The 26873-nt window shown below is 39.2% G+C and overlaps 1 protein-coding gene across 3 annotated transcripts in view; it reads left to right on the forward strand.

Annotated features, from left to right (window-relative positions):
* The first annotated feature begins 24074 nt into the window (after positions 1–24074).
* LOC125255442 (A-kinase anchor protein 2) overlaps positions 24075–26873 on the forward strand; it is a 127544-nt gene continuing 124745 nt past the window's right edge. For 2 of the 3 annotated variants that reach the window (XM_048170719.1, XM_048170752.1), the window contains exon 1: positions 24075–24288. The gene's annotated coding sequence lies outside the window, so the exon portion shown is untranslated. The remainder of the gene's footprint in view (positions 24289–26873) is intronic. The other variant, XM_048170735.1, reaches the window with a different exon arrangement.

Consider the following 26873-nt stretch of genomic DNA (forward strand, 5'->3'; position numbering starts at 1 on the left):
TGTTGCTTGTTTGTTTTTATTTATTTTTATATATATTTTTTTTATAACAGCTCCTCAATAAACATACATAATTCATGTTCATAATACAACAAGGTTTAGGGGTTTTGAAAACCCTTCTGTAAAAGTTGTTACATGTGGGTGCAAGCACACACAACGGAGATGAAGGAGTTCCAAAAATCTTTATTAATAAGCAAAACCTTCAGGAGATCTCCGAAGACACGAGAACACAAACCACATTTACATAAACAAGAACTGACAAAGAACAACTGAAATATACTGGTGAAAGATACTGGTGAAACTAATAGGTAATTATAGAAACAAACAAAGACATTATCAGTAACCAAGGAAACCGAAACTAAACAGAGAGGAGAAACGTGAGCAAAGGGAAACAGAACAACACCGGACAACAGGGGCAACACCGGAGGAAGCAATGGAGCTGAAGGGGTGGAGGGCAGAGGCACAGCTAGAGACCTGGAAGCCCTTGGCAGAACCAGTACAATGAGTGACTAAGGCAGATCCGCAAGGATGAGGGAGCCTGGTGGAGCCCAAGGGATGATGGACCATGGTGGAACAAATCCCGAAACAATCTCGCCTCATGTTCACGTTCACGCGAGAGTGACAAAATGCTTTACAATAATTCAAAAACAATGTATATATTTTGACTTTATAAGACAATTTCGAAAATTACCCACCTCCATCGAGTGTACTGTATTTGCAAATCACCCACCTCCTCTTTCTTGTACTATATTTGCAAAACTACTGCGCTGGTGAGCGTTGTAGTCGTTGTAGTCCAGAGCTGCGTTTGGAGTATTTACGACAGTGTGATTCACTGGAGGAAACTGTAGGGGGAGCTTCGGAAATCTTACTGAGTTCCACTTTAACGCTTCTCATTTACTTTAAATGGGTGACGTTATGAGCATTTCCCGGTATCCCCTGAAACGTCACTATCTCTGCTCTCCAAATATGGTGTTACACGTTGTATAGAACCAATCAAAAAGCTTAGAAATGTAAACACACTGACATAAACGCTGATTTTTATCAATGGGAAGCCCCGTTTCGACTGACAGGCACGCGATTGGTCCAGCCATCCTCCTGTCAGACTAGCGCGCGCTGGTATCTCCGTTATGAATTTGTTACACTGTTATTGTCAACTAGCCTACACAAAGATATGATTGCATAGGCTAGCATTATTTGTTCTCTCTTTGCTTGTCTCTCTGCCTCTCTCACTTTCTCTCTCTCTCTCTCTCTCTCTCTCTCTCACACACACACACACCCTCTCTCTCAAGCAAAAATGTAGCACCTCTGTTCAATCTTTCTGATTTTAGTAAATCTTTGTAAAAGTGCCTTATAAATATTAATTCAAATAAATACTTTAAAATAATTTGAGCTTCAGCCTGGTTTAATAGCATTTATATATATATAAATGTCTTTGGTCAAATTAAGCTGTAAAATAAATAGTTTATCCATTTAAATGCAATGGATTTTGAAAGATATCAACAAAAAAACGGGCAAAAAACTTTAAAAGCGATATTCTCAGGTTTTCAATTGGAAAAAGAGGGCAGACGACCATAATTCAAATGGGTATATCTTTAAAACCATTCAAGGTATGACTTTGACTAGGATATAATTGTAAAGCTTATTGTCTCATCTTTCCATTGATACCAAATCTCAATTTTGAAATTTGGGTTACTGTGACTCATTTTGCTGGATCAGGTCACATATTTGTAATTTCCATCTCACATTGCCACTTAAATCTATACAAACACTTTACATTTTTATCCATACCTCTAAATCCCAAGGTCACAACATAAAAACAACATGAATATTCAAGACAGCATGTGATTGAAGATGTGTACTTAATAGACAAGAGATCTATTCTGAGCTGTGAGAAAAAGGAAGGGGGAGGTGAATTCCTCCTCAAGGAAAGACAACCAGGGCATTCAAACAGCTGAAGGCCAAAGCCTAGGAAACTTCAGCAGCAGAAGCCTCATGTCTTTGATGAGCTGCTCTAAGTACACAATATGTGAAAATGATTTGTTACGTAGAGGAAGAGCTGTAAAGGAAACGGGTAGAAACACGAAATAGAATCTCAGTGGATCATTTGGGAAGTGAATCACATTGATCAAGTGTAGCACAAAAATCAATGCTAATTATCTCATTGTGTCTTGGGACATGTGAAAGTGGGGGAAGCAGTCAACATATTTTGCTTTCAGCTTTAAAAAAAGTCAACTGTTACCCAATGATAGGATATTAACTTACAACAACAATAAAAAACAAGACTATAATTGTATGGTTTTTCCTCTCCAATCAAATTTGTAGCTAACAATAACAACAACAACAACAACAACAACAAAAATCCATTAAATGAGTTTGATTGACTTTTTAAAGTAGTGATTTGCCAAAATAAATAAATAAATAAAATCATTTTTAAAATGACACTGAATATATTTCCATTGATATGTCAGTTGTGTCAAGTAATTTCTACTGTCATTTCTAAACTGACATTCAGACATTTACATTTCTTCCCAGCAAGACACTGACAAACATTTTATCTGCAGGTGGCTTATAACCATCAATTTTTGGATGTCAGTTGGTCTGTCCTCAGTCAGACCTTGATAGAGACACACATTATATGTCATTGTAGCAAGAAAGTGGGTATCGCATCTGCACTCAGAAAGGAGCTTGTGTGGGCAGGATTTCAACATTCCACAGTGGAACGTGACCCCATCACCCTGAACCACCCAACACTGGCAGAGCTGTCAGAGGTGGCATCCCCATACAGCACTTTACTTCAATAAAAGCAGCTGGTACACAAAATAAGTCTTCAATGCTTGTCACATTGCTTGAAAGGAAGAACGTTTCAAAATAAGCCTTATTAGAACATTGAACTGTCCCAGCCAACACAGCATGGTAGGGCCCAGATGGGTGTCACCTGGGCTACCTAACTGGGGCCCAGACATTTTTGTCCACAGTTTCCATGGAGGCCCCACATGGGTTAGCCCAGATGAAATGAACACTGCTCAATGTGCACACTACAGGCTGTTAAATGTAACACAGAAACATGCTGGAGTTAATGAGATAATTAGGTCATAACGAGCAGAATCACTGAAGGACAGAGGAACAACAAGAACTACAACTTCAGCCACAGCCTTCGATGAAATCAACTGAATTTAAAAGACATTAAATCTCTCAAGATCTGATTAAATATCTCCACAAACAGCATTACCAGCTTCAATTATTACTAACCAGATTGACTTTATTTCTGACATATATCTACAAAAGTTGTTATTGAGAATTCCCACAGGTTTAGATGTTGATGATTTGTTGAAAATAAGTTTGGTTTGATGACACCGTGATCAAGGTCAGTGCTGACTTCAGTTAGGCAGTTTGACTCTTGCCTGTTTTAGTGTTAGCGTTTCTCTGGCTGCTCTTGCTGTTTGCTATGGCAAGAAAAACAAGAGACAATGTGTTTAGCTGTTGTCAGCTGTTTGGTGATAGGAATATAATTGTCATCATGTAGAGGCTTTGTTCATTAGGCTTTGTTCTTGTTTTCTGATCTAATGACTGAGCTTTATATGAAAAAAATGTTATTAATTAATCTCGACAATGGTGACATGCTTCATGCTGCAATGCATTCTGGGTGCCTCATACAAAACATATAGTAAGGGAACTTACCATTAACTATTTAACACGTTTTTACTGTAGCATTTTTTCAGTCTTTTACCATTAAAATTATTATCTTTCTTTCTTCTTTTTTTTTTTTTACAGCACTGGTAAGATATTTAGAAATCATCTCAGGTTACGTATGTAACCATGGTTCCCTGACAAGAGGGAATGAGACACTGCGTTTGAAATGCATATGGGGAACGTCATCACGTGAACCGGTGTCTGAGAGCAATTATCAAATCTCACCAATCCTATTGGCCGGGGTCAGCCTACGACGTCATTAAAGACGTGACCCGGAAGTATAAAAGGAGCGCCTAGAAAAGCAGTCAGTACCTTATTGTCTGAAGGGACTGTTCAGCAGGCAGCCCAGAGCATGGCAGGTAACGCAGTGTCTCGTTCCCTGTTCTCAGGGAACCATGGTTACATGTGTAATGTGAGACGTTCCCTTTCGAAAGAGAACTCCACACTGCATTTGAAATGCATATGGGGAACGATATACCCACACTGCCATGCATGAGGGGAGTGCATGCCAAAAATGGCTAGACAAATGTCAGAACTAGCAGCTTCAACTGAAATGTCAGAACCACTCCCCCTACGTCTCATACATAGGCTGTCAGTGATAGCATTCCCTATGGCCAACAGCCCAAGCTATAAGCCTCAAAGAGGCCTTCCACAGAAGGCCTACCAAGGCCGCTCAAAGGCTTCTGGTACCAAACTTCCTTGTACAAAGAAGGTCCCTCTAAGGGAATGTAGTCAGGGGGCCCGAAGGAACTCTAGCCAGTCACTTGTCAGGGGAAAAAAAGTCAACCATGAATGCCACCAAGGAAACCGACCTGGTCTCAATAAAGCAACCTAGTCTTGGTCAACAACCTGTCTGATCAATTCAGTCTCAAATCACATTCTTCAGAGAAGATATCCAGTAAGAGTGACTGCAAAGAGGCAGTAACCAACTCAGACCAGAGCGTAGAGACGGGCATCCTGGAGAGCAGGACTCAGCTTAGCGCTTTTTACCCTTACCAATGAGGGGAGTAACACTCTGCTCAATCCTAGGATCTACTCAGCACTTGATTACTTGCACTGAGGAGGCTGTGCACTCTAAAGGAACCCAACAACGGGAGTACATTTACCAGCCTGGGGGCTGATCCTCAATAGGGAGGCCTCATAGAGGCCTTCAACCACTGACCAGCTTAGGTAGCTAAGAACTATGCAGGACAACTCTCAAACGAGGGGAGTACAGAGCTCAACCTAACAGATAAACCGTACTGTAGGCACAAAATCATGGAGGCCCAGAAGGGGCCTGCAACATGACGCAAATTCTACATGGTGTAGAAATACATCACAGCAGCCTTGCTAAAGGCCAACATGTGAAGCTACATGGTCAGTCTGCTTAAAGAACACCCAGATGTGGACGGGAAAAGCTTGAAGGGTGGCCTGTGAAGACCACACACCTAGAACAGCTTGCTTGCTGATAAGCAAGAACCCACAAACATGGAACTCGTTCAGAATGAAACCGAGTTAAACCAGCAGATAAGACTGTAGAGTGCCCACATAACAGTATACCTAACACAATCTGACAAGCAGTGTACTCAGTGTACCATTACAAAACTGCACCATCATGTTCTTGAAGGAGGCCCAAACGGGGCCTGCGACTCCAGAAAGACACGTGGCATCAGCTAGTGGCATTTGTGTCTAAACTCTAAGGGAGCCTAATCTGAGAACCAAACTATCAAGTGAGGTTACCTAGCTTAACTCAACCTGAGCTTAAATCTACACATTCCAACAGGCAATGTACTCAGTAAAAACACTCTTAACCCTTACAGTAAGGGGAGTACAAAGAATGTATGCTGCCATGCTCTGAAGGAGGTCCGAACTGGCCTACTACTTCAATTAAACATGGCATAAACCTGTGGCAGTGCTAGTTCTAAGTGAGTAAAAACTCTGACCAAACATCTACCAACAAACTTGTGATACAACAAGCTATTGTGCTCAGAAGGAGGCTCAGACCAAAGCCTTCAACTCCAAATAACACAATCAGCTCTTGTGGCAGTGTTCAAACTCTAAAGGGAGTTACATAAGAACCAAACAGCATAGAGAGGTTCCCTAAACAAACTCAACCTGAGCTATGCATTCCAACAGGCCATGTGCTCAGTAAAAACATGTTTTACTCTTAAAGCAAGGGGAGTACGAGCTTAGTCACCATGCTCTGAAGGAGGCCAGAACCAAGCCTACTACTACAGAAACAGGTGCTAACCTGTGGCAGCAATAGAGTTACAGCTCACACTGTGTAGGGCAAAAAATAGAACTTAACACTCTGAGGTCTGAAAACGCGCCGGCGTGTTTTGCAGGGTTTTTTTCACATTGCAGCAAAACAGACTTAAAATACTCCGTCATTTTTTGTCATAGAGACATAAGTAATATATCAATTGAAACTATAGAATATCTTCTTTTATTTGTATACACTTAGAGTAAAAACACAATGTTTACTTTTTTGTAAAATAAAGAAAACTAACATGATGCGTGATTTCTCCTCTCCCTCTGAACGAAGTCCAATCTGATAGTTCTCAGAAAATGAACTGTAACTTAGTGAATACTCATCACAGAAAAGTTAAACTTATGTCTAAAAAACGTTAAGATGTCAGGTTTTAAATCATTTAAGTCAAATCGAAAACAAACCTTCTGTGTTTATGTAATCTGTATGAAAAGAGAGCCATGTCAGAAGTCCGTGATTCAGCTCATTATCTGCTAATGCGGCCACGCCCACGGAGCCAGCGCTATTCAGACGCAAATTCAGAGGCAATACATGCATTCATCGTCTCAATCGTGTATTTATTGTCTTGAAAAGTGTTTATCTGGATGTAAAAGTCATGGTTAGGGAGCTCTAGAAAACATGCAGTTAGTTCCTGTTTTCTTTTCTTCTATATATGAATTTTAGATGAGTTTTTGTTTCTTTAGCGCCCTCCGGCTGCAGTATGAATTGGAAACTCCATTCATGGAATAGCCTCTTCTTCTTTTAGATGAATTTGTGGACTAAAAATGCACAGAGAGCGCCCTCCGACTTCAAGGATGAATTGAAAACACCAGCGCTCATAGTAATGACAATGAATATTAAATAAATATAACTTCTCTGTATAGAAAATTGACATAAGCATATGAGAATCCAATATTTCTCCAAATGTGCATGCTTTTAAACTAAAAGCCTATATTCAGACTCTTTGCATCACAGAAATACATTATATTTTAAAGTATAATATAAAACCATTACTTTATATTGTAATAATATTTTTCTGTGTTTCATATATCATGATGAGCTTGAGACATCACAGAAGGTTTTTTTCACAGCCTACCTCCGAATCGGGACGGGCCAGGACCTCCTGTCTGTCTGGGCCAGGGGTAGGCAAGTTCGGTCCTAGAGAGCCGCTGTCCTGCTGAGTTTAGCTCCAACCTTAATCAAACACACCTGAACAAGCTAATCAAGCTCTTCAGGATTACTAAGGCTATAGGCAGCTGAAGGTTTTTTTTCAGGGTTGGAGCTAAACTCTGCAGGACAGTGGCTCTATAGGACCGAACTTGCCTACCCCTGGTCTGGGCCCAGTATCAGATCTGATCAGTATGCAGGTCTTAAACGCTGCTGAGCGCGCCTTAGCCTCTCTGAACTTTCCCACCACCGCCTCGAAGGAGGTGCCGAAAAGTTCAGAGGGCGAAACCGGTGCATCGAGAAGAAAGCCCTTTTCTTTTTCCCCGATGTCAGCCAGGTTCAGCCACAGGTGTCTCTCCTTGGCCACCATTGCTGCCCGGAGAGCCAGATCCATGGTGCGGCACAGCTCTTCTACCGCCTCAGGGGACAGAACCTGCCCCTGATCCAGATCCTTCAGCAAATCAGCCTGGTAGGCCTGTAACACCGGCATAGTGTGTAGGGCCGCACCAGCCTGACCCGCTGCCACGTATGCCCTGCCATTCAAGTGAGAAGTCACTTTAAGTAGCTTGGAAGGCAGGACTGGAGCTTTTGTCGGAGCCTGCCCTGTGACGAGTTCGCAAACATCACGTCAATAGGGGGCATTGACACATACCCATGCTGGCTCAATCCCACAACATCAGCAAAATTAACCCGCTGATGCCAGTGAATATGAGCCGAGAATGGGTTCTTCCATGCCTTTTCGATCTCAACATGAAGATCAGGAACGTATGGAAGGCTCGCGGGGGCTGCTGTGAACCACTCGTCAAGCCGTCCGCGTGCGGCCCTTTTCTTAACATGCTCTCAAGCAGCTCCACATACGCAGGGCAGGGAGGCTTTGAAGTCTCAGCAGGCTCACCTGCTTCCTCTTCAATAGCCATCTCCTGCTCTCTTGGGCTTGATGCCAGAAGAGCACTCGCTGCTGGATCTGATGATGTCATCGAGAGGACATCATCCAGTAGCTCACCCTCGTCAGCCACTGAGGGTTGAGAGAGATTTACACCTCTCTCAAATTCCTCAGCGAGCTCCACCTGAGAGCCCAATGATTTCAGCCGCCGCTCTGCCTCAGCACGGGCGGGACCAGAACCACCAGACAAATCAGACAAAAACAGTCCCTGAAGACGATGAGATACTGACTGCTTCTCTAGGCACTCCTTTTATTCTTCCAGGTCGCGTCTTTAATGACGTCATAGGCTGTACCCCTCAGCCTCATTTTCATTTGTGTCAAATCTAATATGTCACCCTGACTAAGGCTCATTGAAATTTTATATTAATGTGATACAAGCATCTTGCATAATTCACAGTGGACTTGAAGGTTCAAAGTTCAAAGCAATTAAGTCAGTTTAATAATTATCCAGTCACATTCATTAAAATAAAGGCTCGCAAAACACTTATAGACCCTCAAAGACTCTTACACTGGTGCTTAGGGCTGTGTGTATGTGCCTGTGTCTGATGTGTAATGATGTCATTTTAAAATCTTGTCTATTTGTGTCTGTCTGTAAAAGCATCTCTCTGAACAATAAATAAATAACTCTTACTGACCTACAGACCTAGACTGTTGAATGGTAGTGTATTTTTAAATGGTATGTGAAACATAGAGCTCTCAAACATTTCAAATAGTAGAATGTCTCATGACCTCAATTTCACATTTAATCCAAATTTGAGCAAAAATGTCAATATTTGACTGTCTGCTCACAAAATGAGACAAGAAAGAGATATTACAGCTATCTGGCTGATAGGCTATTACTTCTGGTTTATTTGTCACACTAGAAATGCAAGTTAAGGTCAAATCCATTGCATTGTGGGATACAGTATTCCATGCAGTGTGCTCTATTGTGTACTTCATATTTTGGAAAATGTAGAAGGTCATCTGGCTATTCCATGCATTCAAAAATCACACACTGTGCACAGTATACATACTATAGCCTGCAGAAATAGTGGTATGGTAGCGTGCTATTGGAGTATTTGCAGCATGAAGTAATGCGCAAACACACACACCCTTCTTTATTTAATGGCAATTCCTCCAGTGCATTTTCCCATCTTTGTCACCATAGCAACGGAACCTAGCGGGCTGACATTCCTGTCTCCAGGGGCCTGGCCTTGTTCTCCAGTTCACATGCAACACAGCTGTTTCATCCCTCAACAAAGCAATTAACAAACAGGGTCAAAACGGAATCTCTCCTCCAAATATCAGCCCACAGTCTGTGTGATGGAATGTATTGCTCTCTGTCGTAAACAATTAGATCCCATTGGAAACTTGGTGACATAGTTTGAGGAGGTTACGCTGCAAATGAGATTACCTTAAATAAGGAATATGATAAAATGATCACATTATCTTAAGCAACAGAAAGGCCATGATTCTTGCTTTTTACACATCTGTTTTACAGTTTGTGACAAATGTCTTCATATTATAGGAAATCAATACACAATCTCCCGTATTACGTGATAATGAAGTTATTTTTTCAATCAAGCACCAGTCATGTTGTAGAGACTTCTTTTTCCAAACCATCTGACTGAACAGGAAAAAATCTCTAATTTCTCAAAAAAGTCCTTAAGGACAGCTAATAGAATATCCATCATACTGTAGAGCTAATCTTAATGAAGTGGACCAGTAGCATCAGCTAATGGATTTGCAAAAGTGATGACGCAGCAAATAATGAAGAAATGTAAAAAGGTAAATGTAAATTAATTTTCAAATGTTTCCCAAACACTTCCCCCTTCAGCCACTGGTCAGCCAATCAGATCAGTTAATAAGCCTCACCCCAAACTCGGCTGGGCCAGTGTTGCTGTGTCATAAATATGGAATTAAGTACATAGATTGTACTGCATATTAGCTTTGTTATTTTGCTCAAGAGTATAATCTATTAAAGTCCAAGTCATACTAACACAAAACTACTATTCTAAACACAGGTTGAGAGCTGCAGCTCCAACCACACCAATTTGGAATGCTGTTAATCTTTTTTAATTGTTCTTTGATTATTATTTGATCTACAATGCATGTGGCCATGTAAACACATTAACCCATTTTCCTTTATTGAAGTAGTCATGGACGGCTTAAGCATAAACCTTTTGACGTGACTACTGGGAAATAAGCTGATTTATTAACAAAGTTTTGTTAACGTGGTTTACTTGCTTTGCTGAGTTATTGGTTTGCATGTAAACTGGGACAACGGGTTATTTCAATAAGCTGATTTTTGTGAGTTATTAGTGTATTGGAATGCATGTAAACAAGCTTATTCTTTGAGGATTTTTTGACTAGACATGATTCAGTAAGAATAAACCATGATACCATTTAACCATAATCTAGGCTACTATTTCAGCCCCTGAAGTTAGTCTCTCCCAGTCACATTTCATGTCAGAGTTTCTCTAACATTCAGATTTGAATTTGATCTTAGAAACGACTGAAGAAAATGCTGTAATTGCAACACAAGTGTTATAAAAGCAAAATGATAACACAACTTTACAAAATCTTACATTTTATGAAGAAAAAAAAACATTATTATTAAAGAAACTAGGGGAGGGCTCTGAGGAAAATTTCTGGCCTTTGCAAAAGTGAAAGGGATATAGCTCCAGCCTATGTGGGTAAGGGGAAAAAAAGGTATCCAGCTCCCTTTCTTTGGACCTTATGGGTGGAGCTTAAAGTTCCAGCCACACCCCAACCCTACCCCTACTTCAAGCAAAATCGAAGAACAAACTGTTGTGACATCCTTTCGAACAAAATCAGGCCAAAATCAGACCAAAAGTTTGTTTCCGGAGTTTGAAACAGCTTGCCAAAGTGAACTTTCCACAAAAGTTCTTTCTGGCTGGTAAACACCTTCGAACTACCATTGGTCCATGGCGATTAAACAATTCTATAAAACACTTCTTCTCTTCGGTACGTTGAGGTCAGCCATGAGTAAAAACATGAACAATTTCTATTGTAGAAACTGAAGAGTAATTTTAATTGAATGCGACACTAGCACAGTTTCGCACCCTTTCGAAAGGGAACAAGCCGCTGTGTCACCAAGGGGTCGCTATGGGGAATGCCTCCAGCATGACTGGTGTCTGAATATGTCATCTTCTTACTTGTCTTCAGGAGACTGTCTGTTTGTACAAGGAGCATGCATGTTTAGCTCCTGAGAGAGCTGAATGACCACATTGCATAGGTCTCCTCTCGCTTTCTCAATGAAGAGCAACAGCAACTGCCATAACACAAAACAGGGATAACACAAAGGCTCGGTCAAATAGGGGAATTTATTGAAATAACATAATTTAAACAATGGGTGAGAGAAATTAGACAGGAAAATAAAGAGTAAAACACAATAGAGAGCGCAACTCCATGTCTGGATGGCCGCTCAAGTTCCGCCGCTGAAATGTGGCAACTTGGCTTCCTTTAAGCACACAATAATGGTCCACAGCTGTAAGGAATCTGCTAAACACAAAACAAAAGTAATCGCCTTTCCTGCCCCTAGAGGGCAGGCCAATAATTAAATAAATACACATACATATTACAAGTAACACCCTCTGTCTCTATTCTCGAGGGATGTGGGACGCGCATTTGGGTTGGAATGCTGTGTTCTCTTCGAAGAAGCTGGATGTGCTAGGTATGATGCATTCACAAGACTGACTACAAGAAACAGGTAAGGAGATACTTTCATTTCTGTTCTCTCCTGAAGGATAGTAGTTAGTGTTTGCACAAGCACGTTTGGTTCCCGAGAGACTTTAAGGCATTTATAGCGATCCATTCATGTCTGTTCTCATAAGATTCTTTTCAGAGTGATAGAAGGCATAGCGATGCATTCATGTCTGTTCTCGTATGATTCTTTTCATAGTGATACAATCTGACATGTGAACTAGTGCGCTTGACACTCGAGAGGGTTAAATGTGCACTTTTCATGATGCGGTCACAGTAATTGTTCCACCTAGACTTGAGGGATGAGAGTTGAGTGCCTGCACTCTGCGGTTCGGGTCCCACGGCTGCCATTACGGTGACAAGTCGAACAGGAAGTTTCCTTTTTTGGCTCCTCTTGTTGGCTAAAATATCATTATTGTGATTATGTATGCTTCTAATACTAGGAATTAGAGATAGAATAGTGTAGTAATTGTTGTTAGGAGTTTTGGAAAGTTATGCCTGTGCCAGTGACAGACTTGATCTGGTTTGGCAGCATGAGACAGACTTTATGGAAAAAAAAATTGTCTGGACATAACTGAATGCTTCTGTGAACGACTCGATACTGCCTGTATAGCAGTATCAAGTTGTTAGGCTTTCTGTAAGCCTCCTTGATAAGCTGTCCTGAGAGTTGGACGTTTTAAGCCGCCTCTCTCTTTAGAGAGTTATGCTGAGGTCTCCATCCTCAGAGCTCAGCTAGGCAGTATGCTAGGTTGTCAGGCTCTCTGTGAGCCTCCTTGGCTACTGCCTTTACAATACTGTCGTTATAGAAGTCAATCTTCTGAGGTTTCCGCTCCCTAGAGCTCTGCCCAGACAGCAATTTTGAGTAGTTAGGCTTTGAAAACCCTCCTTGGTAAGCTGTTCTGAGCATAGGACGTTGTTAGGCCGCCTCTCGCCAGAGAGAGTCGTCATGCTGTCCTCAGAGATCAGCTAGACAGTACACTAGATTGTTAGGCTCTCTGTGAGCCTCCTTGACTGCTGTCTTTACAGTAGCAAAGCGTTTTGAGGCCTCCTCTTGTTATAGAGTCACTCTTTCAGGCCTTCGCTCCCTAGAGCTCCACCTGAGTAGCAGATCAAGTTAGGCTTTGCGAAGCCTCCTTGGTAAGCTGTTCTGAGCATAGCATGTTGATAACCATATTCAGGCCTATGTTCCGAGTTTGCCAGGCAGTACTGCTGAGTTTGGGCTCATTGAATACATTGTCTGACGCCAGATAATTTACTAGGTAGTAGGCTCTCAGTGATCCTCCTTAGTTACTGCTTTCTATGGAGCATGTTATGTCCTCTTGTTATAGGTGACGTTTTTGCTTAGAACGTTGCTAGGCCTCCTTTTGCTTTAGAGAGTTGTCATGTTGAGGTCTCCGTCTGCAGAGCTCCACCACGGAGTGGCTTTTGAGCCTCCTTGGCTACTGCCTTTAGGAAGCGCCATGGGGCGGCTGCACCATCTCAAGCCCTGTCCCTGTGAGCCTCCTTGGCTACTGCTTGTATAGAAACTGCTCCTCAGAACTCCACATGAGACAGCATCGAGTTGTTAGGCACACCGCATGCCTCCTTGATGGGAGCTTGACGGGGCTACAAAGCTGAGTTGCTAGGTTCTCTTGAGCCTCCTTGGCTGCTCTTTTGATATAGCATTGCTAGGCTGTAGATAACTGGTATTGTGCCATCCAGTTAGTTAAAGCTGCAGTCCGCAACTTTTTTTCTGTTAAAAATTTACAAAAATTATATAATGAGAATATACAACATGAATCCATTTTCCAAACCGTGTTTTTGACTTATCCTGGATCATTATGGTAGACTTATAATAAGTGTTTACATTCTGACTTTTTCAGACCGGATTGGTAGGATCCGCCGCAGAGTATCACAGTAACTGCGTGACTCGCCATAGACATACACGGAGAAAAATAGCTCCAGCTACAATGTTCCTCCGCAAGACGCGTGCAGATCTGTTTATTAACCGCTAGAAGGCCAAAAATCGCGGACTGCAGCTTTAAGATATACTTGGGGTGAATTTAACCCTCTGGAGTCTGAGGCTGATTTGGGGCCTGGAGAAGTTTTGACATGCCCTGACATTTGTACTTTTTTTCAGTGGTTCATAAACATATAAATGACAAAAGTGTCATTACACTGTATTCAGCACAAACTAGGCTACAATAATATGTGAGGAACATGTATGTACATGTTTGTATTTTTGAAGGAATAATGTTTATGCGTGGTTATTGAAAAAACAAAAAACTTAAGTCACTGAAATAAAGCCAAAAAAAGTATATTAAATCTGTGTTCACAAGACTTTTGGGTATTTGAGGTTGTAGACTAGAGTTTTTGCTTCAGAATTATGTAAAAAATTATGCTGCCTACTCCTTCATATAAAACAATATATTGATTTAGTTTTTGTAAGACACTTTTTGTCAAGAAACACAGTATGCGTGGAGGCGTTAATCTGCATGAATAATGGGCCATTTACACCTGAGAAGACAAAAGAATCACATAATAATGACCTGAAATGACTTGCATATTAATAAGGCCTTTCAGTCAGGTAGGCTGTGAAAAAAAACCTCTGTAATAATGTCTCAGCTCATCATAAACAGCAATACTGTGAAATATTATTACAATTTAAAATAATGGTATTCTATTATATTCTTTAAAATAAAATGTATTTCTGTGATGCAAAGTGTCTGAACAATTATGTTACCTCTATGGCATTTCATATAGGCTTTTAGCTTAAAAGCATGCACATTTGGAGAAATATTGATGGATTCTTATACATTTATGTCAAATTTCTATACTGAGAAGTAATATTATTGTCATCACTATGAGTGCTGGATACTGTTTTTTCAATTCATACTTGCAGCCGGAGGGCGCTCTCTGTGCACATTTAGTCCACAAATTATTCTAAAGAAGAAGAGGACATTTCAGGAATGGTGTTTTTAATTCATACTTGCAGTCGGAGGGCGCTCTCTGTACACCTTTAGGTCACAAATTCATATAAAGAAGAAAAGGAACTAGGAACTAACGGCATGTCTTCTAGAGATCGCTAACCATTGCTTTAACATCCAAATAAACACTTTTCAAGACAATAAATACACGATTGAGACGATGAATGCATGTATTGCCTCTGAATTTGCGCCTGAATAGCACTGGCTCCGTGGGCGTGGCCACATTAGCGGATAATGAGCTGAATCACAGACTTCTGACATGGCTCTCTTTTCATACAGATTACATAAACACAGAATGTTTGTTTTCGATTTGACTTGCACAATTTAAAACCTGACATTTCAATGTTTCTTTAGACGTAAGTGTCATTTTTTTTGTCATTAGTATTCATAAGTTACAGTTCATTTTCTGAGAACTATCAGATTGGACTTCGTTCAGAGGGAAAGGAGAGATCACGCATCATGTTAGTTTTCTTTATTTTACAAAAAGCACAACATTGTGTTTTTACTCTGAGTGTACACAAATAAAAGAAGACATTCTATAGTTTCAATTGATATATTACTTATGTCTCTATGACAAGAAATGACGGAGTATTTTAAGTCTGTTTTGCTGCAATGTGAAAAAAATCCTGCAAAACGCGCCGGCGCGTTTTCAGACCTCAGGGAGTTAAGGAAGCTAAGTTCATATATGGTCTTTTCCTGTGTTGGAGTGCCCCCTTGTGGCGAGGCAAGTTTATGTACATGTGATACTGATTAGAGTGATTCAAGCTCTCCATGATAGCTAATAAAAGTTGTTCTCCAGCATACAAAAGCCTCTGTTTCTATAAGGAACTACATAAGCCTTCTCTTTTTTTAAGAAATGGGAGCGTTTAGCGGAAGTTCTACCCAAAGACTCTAATGCACGTCTTTGCTCATTATCTAACCAATCATTACACGTCACCTGAGCATATAAGTTCTGTTCCCACCCACTATTGTGTTAATTGTATTCAAACGTTTCTTTGCTTCCCGAGTCTTTCTGGTAGAAGTATTGTTCATTAGGCCTCAGCTCCCCTGAAGCTTCGCCCTTTTATATTCCAAGTTGTAGGCTCTCTTTGAGCCTCCTTGGAGCTGCCCTGGATATAGAATGTTGTTAGGCCTCCTCTCGTTTTGGAGAGTCAGTATATTGAGGCCTCAGTTCTTGGAGCCATATTTGGGCAGTAGCTCTGAGCTGTAGGCTCTCCTTCCTGAGCCTCCTTGCAAGATATCCTGAGTGTGGGGCATTGTTAGGTCTCCTCTCGATTTGGAGAGTCGTCATACTGAGGCCTTCGCTCCTAGAGCTCGGCTAATGTTTGCTGAGTTGTTATGCTCTCTGTGAGCCACCTTGGCAACTGCGAGCATTGTCAGGCCTCTTTAGAGCTCCACTAGGATAGCAGTTGCGAGTGGCAGGCTCTCTGTGAGCCTCCTTGCAAGATATCCGGAGCATAGGGAGTTACTAGATCTCCTCTCAAGTCATCATAGTGAGGCCTTCACTCCTAGAGCTCATCTAAGGTTTGCTAAATTGTTAGAGCTTAGCTCTTTGTTGTTAATTTGTTAATAAATGTTAATTTGCAATTTAATACATTGCTAACACATTTTATTTCAGTATTTATTACATATTTCAGTCGATTTCACTCATCTCAGTATAGCAATATAGTTAGGAGAAAAGCCAATATGGCATGTATACTCATGTAAGTTATGTGTAGTAAACGAAACCGCACATCTGCACCATTCATTCACTCGGAGACACACAGAACGTGCAGGATTCATATTTAAATGGTCTTTTTGCAGTTTAATATTCACGGACAATGGTCTACATCGCAAATAGAATAAAGGATTTAAGAATACAGAATTTACCATTCATAATCCTCAGCTTGATCCTCAAAATGGAGCTGAAACCAGTTGCACTCTTCCTCTGAGGTAAATTCTTCCAGCATTATTCCTCACCACATGATGTTTTATTAACAAAGTTCAGGAGGAACACATTCAAATGATCTAACTAATCATCACATTACTCTAACGAGCAGTCAACATGTCTACCCAATCAGCAATCAACATGTCTACCCAATCAGCATGAGTGGAGACCTATATACATATATCTATATATGTATATGCAGTCGACTTACGTATGTTTCTCGACAGTTTTCAGCATCCCTCCACCACCCCGTCTCCTCACACTCACCTAGTTACTTTCCTAATCAGAAATATGGGGTTCGGGCCAAATACCAAGCTCGGGCCCTCTCCTCGGACAGAATGATGTATAGCTTTTATATTTATGTCCAAAGTCTCTTTCACACTGGTAAGAAAAAAAAAAACGAGACAGACACCAGTCATGCCAGAGGCATTCCCCATGGTGAACCCTAGGGGACACAGCTAGAGATCGACCAATATTGGTTTTTCTATAACCGATGCCGACGTTTAGAGGTCAGGGTCAACCGATGGCCAATATGTGCTGCCGAATTTTTTGGCCGATTTTTAGGGCCGATATCTTGAGGTTTTCCCCTTCCCCAGCAGTATCAAGTTGTTAGGTTTTCTGTAAGCCTCCTTGATAAGCTGTCCTGAGAGTTGGACGTTTTAAGCCGCCTCTCTCTTTAGAGAGTTATGCTGAGGTCTCCATCCTCAGAGCTCAGCTAGGCAGTATGCTAGGTTGTCAGGCTCTCTGTGAGCCTCCTTGGCTACTGCCTTTACAATACTGTCTTTATAGAAGTCAATCTTCTGAGGCTTCCACTCCCTAGAGACTCTGCCCAGACAGCGATTTTGAGTAGTTAGGCTTTGAAAACCCTCCTTGGTAAGCTGTTCTGAGCATAGGACGTTGTTAGCCCGCCTCTCGCCAGAGAGAGTCGTCATGCTGTACTCAGAGATCAGCTAGGCAGTACACTAGATTGTTATACTGTGAAATGCTGCCATACTGGATTCGATTTTTGTTCAGCCATCAGACAGCAATTACTAAACAGAAGAAACATTCATGATTAGCATTTTAGTAGTGCCTTCATCTTCAATTCAGTCTATAATTCCAATATTCGATACACATTAAAACAATTACACTCTAATTGAAAAAAAAAGTGTAAAAGAACCAAAACCATTCACTAATGTGTTGTTTTTGTTGTTAACAGATTGCTTAAAAGTTACAAACCAAATTAACATAATCTTGTAATCACAAAAAACAAAAAACAAAAATTAAAAAAAACTTTGTCATGTTGCACAACCTTGTATGCAAAGACAGTGCTTAACCCTTAGTGATTTCTGACATTCTTGACAGTTAACGTTAGACAGGTTTAATGAGGATAATAACTGTGTGACGTATATATATATATAGTCATTGGTCGGAACACATCACTTTATTAGGCTGATGTCCATTTTTATTCGCATTACACAGTTGATGGAAACACACACAGATGCGCATATTCTTGAGCTGAATTTTCATTAAATCAAATAAGTTGGATGGAAACCCGGCTATTGTCTGCATCAAACCATGCTTCCGAACAAATGTCATACACTGTTCTGGGCTGCTCCAGGACAGCTCAGTGTCTCCGAGCACGGTGCTGTCTGTGAGCGGGGTGGAGTAACATAGCGCTGCCACCTTCTCGACCCCACGCACAGAGTGAAATACCCCGACTACAATACAGGAAAAATAAAACAGAACTTATAACGTTGGGGCTAATATGTTAGCAAGCAAGCTGCTGATAGTTTTCGACTACAGTCCTTAAAGTTAACTGCAAGTAAGCCAACCTTCAACCAGCTGTAGCATTATGCCAGTTCCCAACAGTTCTATGCTATTAATTTTTTCTTTCACTAAGTGAAGCAACACTTCATAGTTTACTAGTAATATACAGTAAATATATGGCCATAGGACTTTGAAATATCAGAATTTAAACCTTACGTTTATCTCCCAGGACTGTTGTTGAATCTTCCAAAAATTGTGGCTTGGGGCCCTTCACATGCGGCAGCAGCACATTCCACCGCATCAATAACACGGGGCTGTCCGCGGATGTGCCTGTCTTTAAATCGGTGCTAGTAAACACGGATATCGGCTGATGCCGATATATTAAAAAATGACAAATATCGGCCCGATATATCGGCCGACTGCTCTATACACAGCGTCTCGTTCCCTATTCTCAGGAAAATATGGTTACATTCATAACCATGTAACAAGACTGGAGCACTGAATTGCAGAGCTGGTGCAAACATATCCACATCACTATAATCGGCTGCTTTCTTAACTGCAGTAGTTAAGTTAACCCACCACGCAAAGCATGCAATTGGGTGGGGCCCATGCGTTCTCCCTACCGCGGGGGGCACTGGAACCCGATCGCAATTACTACCGTGGGGGGAACTGCTGTTTTCTCGCCACTACTGATGAAAAACCTCCAAACAGTTCAGACAGGCTCAGATCAAAACTGCCTGCTTAACTAAATTATAATAAGTAACACAGCTTTTGGTGAACAAACTCTTACATCACACTGGCTGAATTATTAAAACATGGTGACTGACAAATGCCTCTTTGAACCCGCAGTCAGAGTGGGTTTGATGAATACATGACACACATGTATCAGTTTGCATCTCAATACCAGATCTCTAATGTGATTTGTAGATTTGTAGTAACTAATGTTAGCCTACCAAAACATGCGATATACCTTTTTTTCTTTCAGTGGCCAAACTGTCATTGTTGCTTAAAGTAGGATAAGGGGTCTTTCCTAAGAAACTATATAAGAGGAAAAAAGCTTGCCCACTTTGTAGATCCCACATACTTTTTTCAGCATCCTATGACATTGGATGCAGTAATACTATTTATGCAAATTGGGCCACAACGATATTTTGAAGAAAGTATGACCACCTAGCATCTTGTTTTGAACACAATGAACTGTGATAATGAACATTTGCTGACTCAAAAGGTCAGAACATTAAATGCTATGAATTATTCAGCTATTCCTTTATATTTAATCACAATAACAGCAATAAAAAATTGAGATGAAGGGCATTAAAGGTGGCATTCGTTCCACGGTGAAAAGATTGCTCTGTTTACGTGCACAAACATAATAAAAACAATATAATGCGAGGATGAAGAAAATGATTCAGCATGAGAAATTGATTGCACGCAGCTCCTGTTTTTTTGTGTTGTGATTTCTGCATGCATGCGCTCAGAATGACTTACTGATCTGGCCTGCTGGACTGTAAGGATCAGCTGCGTGACTGTGTGAATCTGGAAAGAAACAAATGCGACAGTTGGCCCAGAGAGATGCATCACACGTTTCGAGATCACACACATTCTGTCTGTTTTAGACTGTAAACCTCCTGTGATGCACAAACATATATCTCATTAAACTGAATATCTTACTTTGTTTTTTTAATGTGAAGCATTTCACATGATTTTCTTTCTCATAATGCTGAGCTTTGGCATGAATGTAAGCAACTGCAATTACAACTAGTTGTGACACTCATAGTGATTGTAATATATTTAGCAGGGTTTAGATCATTTCAAGTTAATTTGCATCAAGCAGTAACTATGTGACAAGCCACTATCACCAGTTTGCAGTTCAATGCCTGTTATTTGTATAGAAATGCTGCCCTCTGCTGTTGTATTATTGAGATTACAAGTAAAACAGGAATGATATTACTGTAGACACGCGTTTTGATTTCTCTATAGAGGGATAAGACAAGTAGCTACTATACCTCAAATATAGGGTATAACTAAATCCCAAATATAAGGTTAGAAGAAGGTAAAATGCTAAATTACATTTTGCTTAAAGAAAATTAAGCTATTTTGGGACATAAAGATGTTGTCATTTTGACATTGTTTTACCACAACTTGTAAAAACAATTGATGAATTATTAATAAATAAAATGTTATATAAAAAATTATGTAAATTGTTTCATTTGATGTTCTGACTTTGTAAATTACTTTTTTTTTTTTACTGTAATAACGTTTCAAAAATACTGTATTAAAGTAATGAGAATCACCACTGAGAATAACGTCTAGATGTATTGCTGTAATGAGAATTTGAAATACGGGTATGTCAATGTCAAAATAAATAAATAAATAAATAAAAACCGTGGAGAACTATGAATTTTGTGAGATTTACCCACTAGGCCTTAATATTAAAGTCCCATGAATTAGTGAGCAGTATGAATGTGTTTAAAATTTTATAACTGAACAATTGCTTTCTTTATCTGCAGCTTTGTAAGTAATATAGCACTTTAATTTTACACTCTTCTATTAAGGCTAGGCTACTTGTGTAAACAGTGTTTGTTTTTGGCACAAGTCCAGCATATATTATTAGCTGTCTGATGTTCTTAAGAGTTTAAACGCTACTCGTTGGTCATTAAACTACACTGTGGAATGAAGTCGATTTGCAATTGCCTACTGTGACAGATTTAAAACATTCTAAGCTTTTAACAGTAAGAACTATTGATTTATTACCCAAAGCAATTACAACTTAACATAGGTTTTATTGAGGGGTTTTAAGAGGTGCTGTAAATTACACACAAAATAGGTCCAGTTAACAATTCCTTAAACCAACAGGGTTTAAGCATATTTAGTACAAGATTAGTCATTTAAATAAGGATTTAAAAGCCAACATTGTATAGTAGATTTTTATGTGTTATGTAATACTGTAATTTTAATCTAATATCTTTTTAATATAATCTTTAATTAGGCACCGAAGGTGCTGGAACCCTATTGTATTTTTGTTTTCTTATGCATTAAAACTATCTGGGTGTCAGAGATCTTAAGTCATCGTAAGACATACATGTACCAAACTTAGTGGGATGATCAGAAATCACACCCACTACTCAGGCACACAGAACCACATCCATTGGACACTAGGTGGCGCTATAATAAGAACCAAAATTCTTGTTTCATCTGAATCCTTGCTTTAGGTTCATTCAAGATTAAGTCTCATTGTTATGATTATCTACAAACTTAATCCACCATTCTAATTTGTTAAATAAATAAAAAAATACTACTACTTCTTCAAACTTGTCTATCCGTTCATCCAATTCACACAAAACTTGGTATGCATCATCCCCAGACCCTCATGACAAAAAGTTATCAAACGACTTTTGATTTGTCAAAGATAGTTAATTTATGAATCGGGCCATGCCCATTTGCACAAATTGATCTATTTTTGTTGAATGCAGTGTTCAAACTTAAAACTTGACACACATAGTCAACAGGACATTCTATGTAAACATGCAGAATTTCATGAATTTCTGATGCTCGGGGCACTAACAGCAATTTTTAAAATATCCATTTATATACTGGGGATTAGAGAAGAAGGCTGTAATTCCAATGTTAATAGCACAGGATAACAAATCATATTAGGTCTCTTACTTTTAAATCCTTGTAAATGGTTTAATAAATAGACTATAAATAAATAAATAAACAGAAAAAGGAATCTGCAAACCAAACAAATTCAAAGTTCAACGTTCAACGTTCATTGAAAATTATTTTACTGAAGATTCACATTGAAAGTGACAAAAAAAAAAAAATCCATAGTGCACTAATAAAAATGTGACTGTATAAAAAAAAGAAAGAAAACAAAAAAAACAAAGCAAACGTTTCAGTCCATCATGGACTATCTTTAGTCTCTAAAAATTAAACATTAGTCAACAACATTTATACATGTCAAAGCACTAACTGGAGACACCAGAGGATTACCTAAATCATCTAGATAGTTCATTGACTATACAATAACTGATTAATTGACAATTACCACCCACAAAAGTGGAGTAGTCTTATAACATGCTCAAGTATCATTAAAAAAATAAAAAATAGATTGACTAGGCATAAAATGTATAGTTATGGTGTCTAATATAATGTAAGTCTAATCAGTTTGCAAAGAAATCTGTGATCTCCAAATTACCTTTATTTTTACATATCCTAATGATACTGAAAACATATTTCTGTTTTTCCAGATATGATTGGATGTATTGATGTCCAATTAAAATGAAGAGACGATATTATTTGTCTATTGTAATATTGTACATAGAATGATACATCCATAAAGAGACATTAAAAGACTCATATTTGAAAAGAGACATGGTCATTGTATAACTATATCGTTTACACGGGCCATTTGAGCTTGGACCCCGTCAATCACTATTTGTGGCTATATTATACTACTTGTATGTTGAGTTTAAGTATCTAATCGGTGGCTAATTGGCTGTGTGTCACCTAGAACCTATTTCTAAATACTAGTTTAAAAAGTATTTTCACTACTTTTCAAAAGTTTGGGGTCAGTAAGATTTTTAAATGTTTCTGAAAGAAGTCTCTTCTGCTCACCAAGGCTGCTTTTATTTGATCAAAAATACAGTACAGCAGCAATATTGTGAAATAATGCAATTTCAAATAACTTTTCTATGTGAATATATTGTACATATTCCGGTGATATATTGTAAAATTTATTCCTGTGATCAAAGCTGAATTTTCAGCATCATTACTTCAGTCTTCAGTGTCACATGATCCTTCAGAAATAATTATAATATGCTGATTTGCTGCTCAAGAAACATTTCTGATTATTATCAATGTTGAAAACAGTTGTGCTGCTTCAGATTTTTGTGAAAATCATGATACATGATTCTTTGAAGAATATAAAGTTTAAAAGAAAAGCATTTATTTGAAATAGAAATCTTTTTCAACATTATAAATACCTTTACTGTCACGTTTGACCATTTTAATGCATCCTTGCTGAATAAATTATTAAATTCATTCAAAAAAAAAAAAAGTAACACTTTATTTTAGGCTTCTATTATCACTTTTAATTAGTTGCCTATTAGCTTGCATATTACTAATGATATTGGCTGTTTATTAGTACTTTTAAAACACATATTAATGCTTTATTCTGCATGACCTTATTCTGCAACCCTTAAATGCTGCAAAAAACTACCTTACTAACTATTAATAAGCAGTAATATTAATAGCTTATTGAGGCAAAAGTTGTAGTTAATAGTGAATATGTGTTCCCCGAAGTGTTACAAAAACATTCTTACCAACCCTAAACTTTTGAATGGTGGTGTAACAATGTAGTTATCAAAAAGACATTAAACAGGATGTGAACTAGCTTTCTGTCCTCTATTGCTGATGACCTTAAATATATTACTGATGAGGTGACAGTGCAAACGGTGACTGCTGAAAGGCCCCTTCACTGCAGCTACTGCGGAAAAATTCCAGAAAGAGCAGTCAACAAAGCTAACATTGTATCAGCGTGTGATATCTGTGGCTCTGTCGCTTACATAAATGGCCTTGTCCCTCACGCCCCCATTTACAGTTTTTTTTTAATGCTGTTTTGGAATCTATGCAACTTTTGTCTGAGTGTTTTTGTACTGTGATGTGTTGTGAACATGAGGAACTTGTCTAGCTGAAAGGTCTCAAGGTCTGTAAAAAAACAAATGCTACCAAATTAACGGCAAAATGCACACACTCCTGCTAGTAAGCTGAAATGGGCCTCAGGACCACTGCTGCGCCTCCTCGCTGGGCAAACAACTGAGACGGACACTTTCAACTGTCAGCCATCCTAGGAATGCAGAGGGTCATGTAACACTACAACTCTCAGGGATAGTGGCTTACTGCAGACCTGAAATAAGTGAGTATATTAGTATTAGCACCAGCTTTGTTCATCTCACTTTGGTTATCCTTCATTTGCTTGTGGTGCTTTCTTTGAAGAATGAATTGGACACAGATCTAATCAAAGCTTGGAACATAATCTTGTTTCATGGTTCAAAGGTAGCTTGTTATATTACTGCCACAGTCTTTCATAAAATTATATTCAACCGTACCTTGAAATGTTATATAATTTACTCATTCTCATGATGTTTCAAACCTATATGTAAGTATTTCTTCTGTGGAACATAAAATAAGATACTTTGAAGAATGTTTCAGCTTTTTTTTGTCCAAGACAATGTAGTCCAAAACAACTTTGGACCCCACTGACTTTCATTAAATGGCCAAAAAGAAGAAAAAAAAAAAAAACAGAGACATTTTTCCAAATTTAATTTACAGAATAAAGACATGTATAAAGGTTCAGAACATTATGAGAGTGAGTAAATTTCATTTTGGGGTGATCTATCTCTTTAGTTTGTCTTGTAGAGCTTGGGTTTTCAAACAGGATGCATTAGGGAGTGCTAGGGGGTCTGTGGAAAAGCTTAATAATATTTTACTTGTCACAGCTGGGTTGTAGCAAAGGAAGGTTGAGGCAGGATCTAAATGCAGCAGTCAACTTTAAACAATAAATCAAAATAACAAACACTCAAGAGATGAAGATAACGTGCGGGAGAAACATAGCCACTATACACAGACGAGTATGGACAAATGAGAACACAAACCGAGGGCTATAAACACACTGGTTAACTAAGGGAGGAAACAAGAGACAGGTAGGGCAAATCAATCACACAATGAATCACCATGGATACAAAAGAGAAAAATAGGAAACAAAGATATACTAACTAAAATCCAGAAAAGAAAAAAAAAACTAAACTAGATTGATCATTACTTTACTCCATTTTATAATATCAATGTTTCACATTATAAACTTGGACTTTTTATTCATAAAAAATATATAGTTTCCTTTTAAAGTTTTGGATGGAGGGTGCCTCGCACCAGGATGGTCATATATGTGCATGGCATCTAAAAGATTGAAAATCCCTGGTCTAGAGAAGTAGAAATATATTAGATGGGAAATTTGTTAAAACTAATACTCCTAATTATACAAACCCGATTCCAAAAAAGTTGGGACACTGTACAAATTGTGAATAAAAACAGAATGCAATGATGTGTAAGTTTCAAATTTCAATATTTTATTCAGAATACAACACAGATGACATATCAAATGTTTAAACTGAGAAAATGGATAATTTTAATGGAAAAATAAGTTGATTTTAAATTTCATGGCATCAACACATCTCAAAAAAGTTGGGACAAGGCCATGTTGACCACTGTGTGGAATCCCCTCTTCTTTTTATAACAGTCTGCAAACATCTGGAGACTGAGGAGACAAGTTGCTCAATTTTAGGAATAGGAATGTTGTCCCATTCTTGTCTAATACAGGCTTCTAGTTGCTCAAATGTCTTAGGTCTTCTTTGTCGCATCTTCCTCTTTATAATGCGCCAAATGTTTTCTATGGGTGAAAGATCTGGACTGCAGGCTGGCCATTTCAGTACCCAGATCCTTCTTCTATGCAGCCATGATGTTGTAATTGATGCAGTATGTGGTCTGGCATTGTCATGTTGGAAAATGCAAGGTCTTCCTTGAAAGAGACAACGTCTGGATGGGAGCATATGTTGTTCTAGAACTTGGATATACCTTTCAGCATTGATGGTGCCTTTCCAGATGTGTAAGCTGCCCATGCCACACGTACTCATGCAACCCCATACCATCAGAGATGCAGACTTCTGAACTGTGCTCTGATAACAACTTGGGTTGTCCTTGTCCTCTTTAGTCCGGATGACATGGCGTCCCAGTTTTCCAAAAAGAACTTCAAATTTTGATTCGCCTGACCACAGAACAGTTTTCCACTTTGCCACAGTCCATTTTAAATGAGCCTTGGCCCAGAGAAAACGCCTGCAATTCTGGATCATGTTTATATATGGCTTCTTTTTTGACCTATAGAGTTTTAGCCGGCAACGGCGAATGGCACGGTGGATTGTGGTCACGACAATGTTTTCTGGAAGTATTCCTGAGCCCATGTTGTGATTTCCATTACAGTAGCATTCCTGTATGTAATGCAGTGCCATCTAAGGGCCCGAAGATCACAGGCATCCAGCATGGTTTTCCGGCCTTGACCCTTACGCACAGAGATTGTTCCACATTCTCTGAATCTTTGGATGATATTATGCACTGTAGATGATGATAACTTCAAACTCTTTGAAATTTTTCTCGGAGAAACTCCTTTCAGATATTGCTCCACTATTCTTTGCTGCAGCATTGGGGGAATTGGTGATCCTCTGCCCATCTTGACTTCTGAGAGACACTGCCACTCTGAGAGGCTCTTTTTATACCCAATCATGTTGCCAAATGACCTAATATGTTGCAAATTGGTCCTCCAGCTGTTCCTTATATGTACATTTAACTTTTCTGGCCTCTTATTGCTACCTGTCCCAACTTTTTTGAAATGTGTAGCTCTCATAAAATCCAAAATGAGCCAATATTTGGCATGACATTTCAAAATGTCTC

This window comes from Megalobrama amblycephala, linkage group LG2 (genome assembly GCF_018812025.1).
Source record: "Megalobrama amblycephala isolate DHTTF-2021 linkage group LG2, ASM1881202v1, whole genome shotgun sequence".
Lineage (NCBI taxonomy): Eukaryota > Metazoa > Chordata > Actinopteri > Cypriniformes > Xenocyprididae > Megalobrama > Megalobrama amblycephala.